At 34.7% G+C, this 7400-nt stretch overlaps 1 protein-coding gene across 2 annotated transcripts in view; it reads right to left on the reverse strand.

Moving 5' to 3' along the window:
• The window catches only part of Sli (slit), a 435804-nt gene extending 434269 nt beyond the window's left edge, over nucleotides 1-1535 (reverse strand). For both annotated transcript variants that reach the window (XM_064074673.1, XM_064074672.1), the window contains exon 1: nucleotides 1277-1535. The gene's annotated coding sequence lies outside the window, so the exon portion shown is untranslated. The remainder of the gene's footprint in view (nucleotides 1-1276) is intronic.
• Nucleotides 1536-7400: the final 5865 nt, after the last annotated feature.

Below are 7400 nucleotides of genomic sequence, written 5' to 3' on the forward strand. Positions count from 1 at the left end.
ATAATGAAAGTATAAATTTATAGTATATACTTACAAATCTTTAGACCAAATTTTTAAGGCTCCTTGTTCATTTGAAAATGAATCAAAACTATTCAAGTGTGTTTTGACTTGATTCTTGTTGACTTAATATAATCTAATTTTCTAAGTCCAGCCACATAACCTATATTCTTGTTAATGAACACAAAAACGCCATTATTATTATTAGTAAATATTTTAAATATTAAAATTCCAAACCACTTGTTTGTTAATTTCGGAGATTATATGTGAACAGACTGTAGACAGACAGGCAGTCGAAAACGGGACACCTCGTTCACATTTTGGAAAAAAAATATATTTAAATTTACAGTTGAATTCAATAAGACCAATTTTGAAAATCTTTTATTTCAGAAAATATTGGAGCGAAGTGAGAAACATTTAAAATTTAAATCGACTCCGGAATTAGCACACCAATTAGAATAGTTAATTTATAATTTGCTGTTTTATTTGTGTGCATAATTTTACAATTTCGACTTTGTGAATGAAGTTTTTAATGTATATAGTGTGTTCCTAATAACACAAGGACGTTTTTAAATGTTTTTCGTCGGCTTTAGTCAAAACTCGAAAAATAAAGACGGAGATAAATGAGTAATGTTTTAACAAAAAACTGCTCCAATTTAAATAAGTAATAAATTTAAATTTATTTATGCAATGTGAAACGAACCATGACATCAGTTTTAAATAATCTGTCGAATGACGAACAGCGGCATGGAACTTTTTCGTTTATTTTGAACATATTCCAGTTTCGAACTCGAACGACACAAAATTATCACCACATTAGTAAACAGTTTAGTAGTTATTTTTTAAAATTAAACAAGAAATAGTGACTACTGGAATGAAAATGATAAAATAAATACGCGAGTGCGGCAGTAACCGAGATGCACTCTGATGATGACAAAAAGGGGCAAAACACGTATTACATTTGTCAATAATTCCTAGATATGTAATATTAATTAGTGCTCGAAAAAATCTACACAACTCGTACAAATCACTTCTAATAAATACCACCCATTTTTTACCACGACCAGTCTACTTGACAGACCACTCTGAATAAAAGATGACGCATTAATTACAACCGATGGAGTAATTACGTAATTAAATATTTTCTTCCGTCCACATAACCATAAAACATGAATTTGCATTCACCACAAGACCAACTAAAATTACAATAATTACCCCGCGATAACAACCTGTTACCCGATAAATCATTCAAAAAATACACAATTCCGCGAATACGCACCTGGTCTCATGTGTCGTTGTAAGCCATAATAACCCAAAAGCGCGTCCTCGCGAAAACAAAACAAAACTGAAAAAATCAACACAAACACAAAACCAACCGAGCAGTCGCGAAAACGCAAAGAAAACCTCCCACGAACTCACAAGCACTGCACAGGGTGGAACACGTGAGGCAGATTGCGGAAATATCGCGAGTGCGGCCCTGGATCGGAGCGCTGCAACCCCAATTTGAGCTAACGTCACGACTCGACTGCAGTCCGACGCAAAATCAGCTCACCGTTGGAAGAACAAGTTCTAAGCGAAGGGTGGGAGTTCCAGAGCCAACTTGTCTGCGCCGACTGAAATAGGAAATCACCTTCGTAGTGCGATAGAAAACAAATAATTGGAATTATTTTATTTGGTTAGGGTTTTGTTTAACATGGCGGCGCGTTTGATCTCGACGGGCTGGAAGAAGCGACACTTAAATGCTCGTTAACAGAGGTTTTGACAGATTTGTCGCACATTCCTTGGGATTTTAAATAGGCGGATTGGCGATTCCAAAAACAAGGAGGCGAGCTTGCGGTTGGGGATTTTTTAGTTTGACGGGTGGACACAAACAAGGCGAGCAATTAAAAACGTTAATTAGTGTGACTCTGGAATTTTGTTTTATTTTATTTAGTTGTCCTATCTTCGACAAACACGTCAACGATAAACAACCAAAAACAATAAAGTTGCTTTTTTAGGTGACTTTCGAACTGCGCCGTAATTATATTTTTTTTGACAAACTTTTTGAAATATTCAACATAAAACTAATTATTTACTGTTTTAGACAATCAAACACACGTTAACAAGCAATTAGTAGTCAGGTTTTAAATAGGCTGAGTTGCTAAGTTGATCTCTACTGACAGAGTGTTTCAATTCAAGACGTTTAAAAAATAATGGTCTGCTATAACCATGACTCGTGTAATGTAAAAATCATGTTTTAGTTATCGGGCGATAGTGACATTTATGTAAAAGTTATTTTGACGAATGACCAATTCCATCTTGAAGCCTGATAATTCGCAGGATACGAAAACTCAATACGTCAAAATTGGAATTTACTTTTGTATACTTTTTGGGAATATCACAAATGGTTTTCCCTCCCTTTCCGAAATGAATGACGTCATCTGAAAAATATTTGGGCTATATGGTGAAATTTTGTGATGACATCGTGAACATTGTAGCAAGGACAAGTATGTCAATTTTAATCGGTACAGTGTAATCTTAATAATAAGAATAACAGTACTGTATTCTAAAATTTTCAATAAAATAAACTGCTTTACTCCTTTTTTTTTATAGTAACATTAAAATTATTGCATTCATAATTTACAATGTACGGGGTAAAAAAACTGGATGTCTAAGGTAAAAATTAAGGGTGGATTGATAAACCACAAGTATAAAAGTAAGTTTTTCTACGGAAATTTAAATAAATTGACACAGACATTGAGTTTTGTTATTTCTTCTCTGCTTAAGCGCAGTAACAGCCCTAAGATATAAAAAACATTGAATGAAATATACAAGGAACTCAGCCTTTTTTTCAAAAACTTAAAAATAAATATAACTTTCGAAAAAGTGTACCTATGTTTAGAGTTTCTTGCATAAAAATTGTTTTTATGTTTTTCCTAAAAAAATTCGAAGCAGACAGCTACATGTTCAAATAAAAATCCATTATATACACAAAAAAATAGACATTTGTAAGTGTCGCTAATTTCAATAACAATAAACATGCCTGTTTTTCAATAAGATTTGTTACATCAAGTTACATTAGTTTTTGAAAATCTATCACTGAATTTTTCGAAAGAATTTGCCGCTTCGTTGAGATAAGTAGCAGATCTATTGTACGAAATGAAATACTGTTTGCCTGTCTATCAGGTAGCAACCATACGGAAAATATTTTTAAAAAGTAGTTAGACTGATATTTACAGCAGGCGATGAAAAGTCGTCCAACATCACAACGAGGCGGCAAAATTCGTTAGATTTCAACGCCAACTTGAAGTACCATCTTTTATAATCCTCTTGTATACATTTAAAGAATTTTGGGGATCCCTTTTGCTTTGTTATTGAAGTACAGAGTTTGAAAGAATTTCGGGGGCCCTTTTGTTTTGTATTTTGACATAGTTTGAAAGAATCTTGAAGATCCCTCTTGGTGTTTTTGAAGTAGTTTGAAAGAATCACGAGGACCCCTTGTGTCTGCTTTTTGAAGTATATAGTTTGTAAGAATCTCGGGAATCACTTTTATTTTGTTTTTGAAGTAGTTTGAAAGAACCTCGCGAAACCCCTTGTGCCTAATTTTTTAAGTAGTTGAAAGAATCTTGGGAACTCCCTGTTTCGAGTTTTTGAAGTAGTTTGAAAGAATCTCGGGACCACTTTTATTTCGTTTTTGAAGTAGTTTGAAAGAATCTCTGGGACCCCTTATGCCTACTTCCTGAAGTAGTTTGAAAGAAAATCGTAGATCCCTTTTCTTTTGTTTTTTGACATAGTTTGAAAGAATCTTGGGAACCCCTTTTGGTAATTTTGAAGTAGTTTGTAAGAATCTCGAGAATCACTTTTGTTTATTTTTTAAGTAGTGTAAAAGAATCTCGGGGACTCTTTGTGTGTAGTTTTTGAAGTAGTTTCACAGAATCTCAGGGACCCCTTGTGTGGAGTTTTTGAAGTAATTTGAAAGAAGCTCGGGCACTCCTTGTGTGTCTTACTTTTAAAGTAGTTTGAGAGAATCTGTGGGACCTCTTGAGTCTAGTTTTTGCTGTAGTTTGAAAGAATCTCTGGGATCTCTTGTACCTACTTTTTGAAGTAGTTTGAAAGAATGTCGACGACCCCTTGTTTCTGGTTTTTGAAGTAGATAGTCTGAAAGAATCTCGGGAATCACTTTGTTTTGTTTTTGAAGTAGTTTAAAAGAATCTAGGGGACCTCTTACGTCTAGTTTCTGAAGTAGTTTGAAAGAATCTCGGGGATCCCTTGTGTCTGCTTTTTGAAGTATATAGTTTGTAAGAATCTCGGGAATCACTTTTATTTTGTTTTTGAAGTAGTTTGAAAGAACCTCGCGAAACCCCTTGTGCCTAATTTTTTAAGTAGTTGAAAGAATCTTGGGAACTCCCTGTTTCGAGTTTTTGAAGTAGTTTGAAAGAATCTCGGGACCACTTTTATTTCGTTTTTGAAGTAGTTTGAAAGAATCTCTGGGACCCCTTATGCCTACTTCCTGAAGTAGTTTGAAAGAAAATCGTAGATCCCTTTTCTTTTGTTTTTTGACATAGTTTGAAAGAATCTTGGGAACCCCTTTTGGTAATTTTGAAGTAGTTTGTAAGAATCTCGAGAATCACTTTTGTTTATTTTTTAAGTAGTGTAAAAGAATCTCGGGGACTCTTTGTGTGTAGTTTTTGAAGTAGTTTCACAGAATCTCAGGGACCCCTTGTGTGGAGTTTTTGAAGTAATTTGAAAGAAGCTCGGGCACTCCTTGTGTGTCTTACTTTTAAAGTAGTTTGAGAGAATCTGTGGGACCTCTTGAGTCTAGTTTTTGCTGTAGTTTGAAAGAATCTCTGGGATCTCTTGTACCTACTTTTTGAAGTAGTTTGAAAGAATGTCGACGACCCCTTGTTTCTGGTTTTTGAAGTAGATAGTCTGAAAGAATCTCGGGAATCACTTTGTTTTGTTTTTGAAGTAGTTTAAAAGAATCTAGGGGACCTCTTACGTCTAGTTTCTGAAGTAGTTTGAAAGAATCTCGGGGATCCTTTGTGTCGAGTTTTTGAAGTAGTTGAAAGAATCTCGGGGGCCCTTTTTGTTTTGTATTTTGACATAATTTTAAAGAATCTTGAAGATCCCTCTTGTGTTTTTGAAGTAGTTTGAAAGAATCTCGAGGACACCTTGTGTCTGCTTTTTAAAGTATGTAGTTTGTAAGAATCTCTGGAATTACTTTTGTTTTGTTTTTGAAGTAGTTTAAAAGAATCTCGTGAAGCCCTTGTGTCTAGTTTTTGAAGTAGTTTGAAAGAATCTCGGGGACCTCTTGGATCTAGTTTTTGAAGTAGTTTAAAAGAACCTCGTAGACCCCTTGTGTCTAGTTTTTGAAGTAGTTTAAAAAAATCTCAGGGACCTCTGGCGTCTAGTTTTTGAAGTAGTTGAAAGAATCTCCGGGACCCCTTTTGTTTTGTATTTTGACATAGTTTGAAAAAATCTTGAAGATCTCTCTTGGTGTTTTTGAAGTAGTTTGAAAAAACCTCACAGATCCCTTGTGCCTAGTTTTTGAAGTAGTTGAAAAAATCTCGAGGACCCTTTGTGTCTGCTTTTTGAAGTAAGTACTTTGTAAGAATCTCGAGAATCACTTTTGTTTATTTTTGAAGTAGTTTAAAAGAATCTCGGGAACTTTTTGTGTGTAGTTTTTGAAGTAGTTTCACAGAATCTCGGGGACCCCTTGTGTGGAGTTTTTGAAGTAATTTAAAAAAAGTTCGGGCACTCTGTGTGTCTTATTTTTAAAATAATTTGGAAGAACCTCGGAGACACTTTGTGTCTAGTTTTTGAAGTAGTTTAAAAGAATTTCTGGGACCTCTTGTGCCTAGTTTTTGAAGTACATAGTTTGAAAGAATCTCGAGGACTCTTTGTGTCTGATTTTTGAAGTAGATAGTCTGAAAGAATCTCGGGAATCACTTTTATTTTGTTTTTGAAGTAGTTTAAAAGAATCTGGGAGACCTCTTATGTCTAGTTTTTGAAGTAATTTGAAAGAATCTCAATGATCTCTTGTGTTTTGTTTTTGAACTAGTTTGAAAGAATCTCGGGGCCCACTTGCGTCTAGTTTTTGAACTAGTTTGAAAGAATCTCGGGCACCCCTTATGTCTAATTTTTGAAGTACTTTGAAAGAATCCCAAGAACCACTTGCATGTGGTTTTTGAAGTATGTAGTTTGAAAGAATCTCGGGAATTACCTTTGTTTTGTTTTTGAAGTAGCTTGAAAGAATCTCGGGGAATCCTTTTGTCTAGTTTTGAAGTATTTTGAAAGAATCTCGAGGACCTCTTGCGTGTAGTTTTTGAAGTGGTTTGAAAGAATCTCGGGGCCCACTTGCGCCTAGTTTTTGAAGTAGTTTGAAAGAATCTCGGGCATCCCTTATGTCTAATTTTTGAAGTAGTTTGAAAGAATCCCAAGAACCACTTGCATCTGGTTTTTGAAGTATGTAGTTTGAAAGAATCTCAGGAATTACCTTTGTTTTGTTTTCGAAGTAGCTTGAAAGAATCTCGGGGAATCCTTTTGTCTAGTTTTGAAGTAGTTTGAAAGAATCTCGAGGACCTCTTGCGTGTAGTTTTTGAAGTAGTTTGGAAGAATTTCTGGGACCTCTTGTACCTAGTTTCTGAAGTAGTTTGAAAGAACCTTGCGGACCCCTTGTGCCTAGTTTTTGAAGTAGTTTGAAAGAATCTCGAGGAGCCCTTGTGTCTGCTTTTTGAAGTATGTAGTTTATAAGAATCTCGAGAATCACTTTTGTTTTGTTTTTGAAGTAGTTTAAAAGAATCTCCTGGGCCATTGTGTCTAGTTTTTGCAGTAGTTTGATGGAATCTCTGGGATCTCTTGTGCCTATTTTTTGTAGTAGTTTGAAAGAATCTCGAGGACCCCTTGTGCCTGGTTTTTGAAGTATATAGTCTGAAAGAATCTCAGGAATCACTTTTGTTTTGTTTTTCAAGTAGTTTAAAAGAATCTCGGGGACTTCTTATGTCTAGTTTTTGATGTAGTTTGAAAGAATCTCTGGGATCTCTTGTGTCTAGTTTTTGAAGTAGATTGCGAGAATCTCCTAAACTCCTTTTATTTTGTTTTTGAAGTAGTTTGAAAGAATCTCAGGAATTCCTTGTGTCTGGTTTTCGAAGTATCTAGTTTGAAATAATTCCGGGAATCACATTTGTTTTAAAAAATCTAGGGGAGCCCTTTCATTTTGTTTTTTGACATAGCTTGAAAGAATCTTGAAAACCTCTCTTGGTGTTTTTGAAGAGTGTGAAAAAAACTTAGGGGCCTCTTTTACTTTGTTTTTGAAGTAGTTTAAAAGAACTTCGGGGAACCCTTTTACTTTGTGTTTGAAGTACTTAGTAGAAGAATCTTGTAGATTTCGTCTCTTGTTTTTGAAGTAATTTGAAAGAATCTCG

The sequence above is a fragment of the Zophobas morio genome, unplaced genomic scaffold, assembly GCF_036711695.1.
Source record: "Zophobas morio isolate AGI-343-1 ecotype UQ-CSIRO unplaced genomic scaffold, CSIRO_AGI_Zmor_V1 ptg000054l, whole genome shotgun sequence".
Classification (NCBI taxonomy): Eukaryota; Metazoa; Arthropoda; class Insecta; order Coleoptera; family Tenebrionidae; genus Zophobas; species Zophobas morio.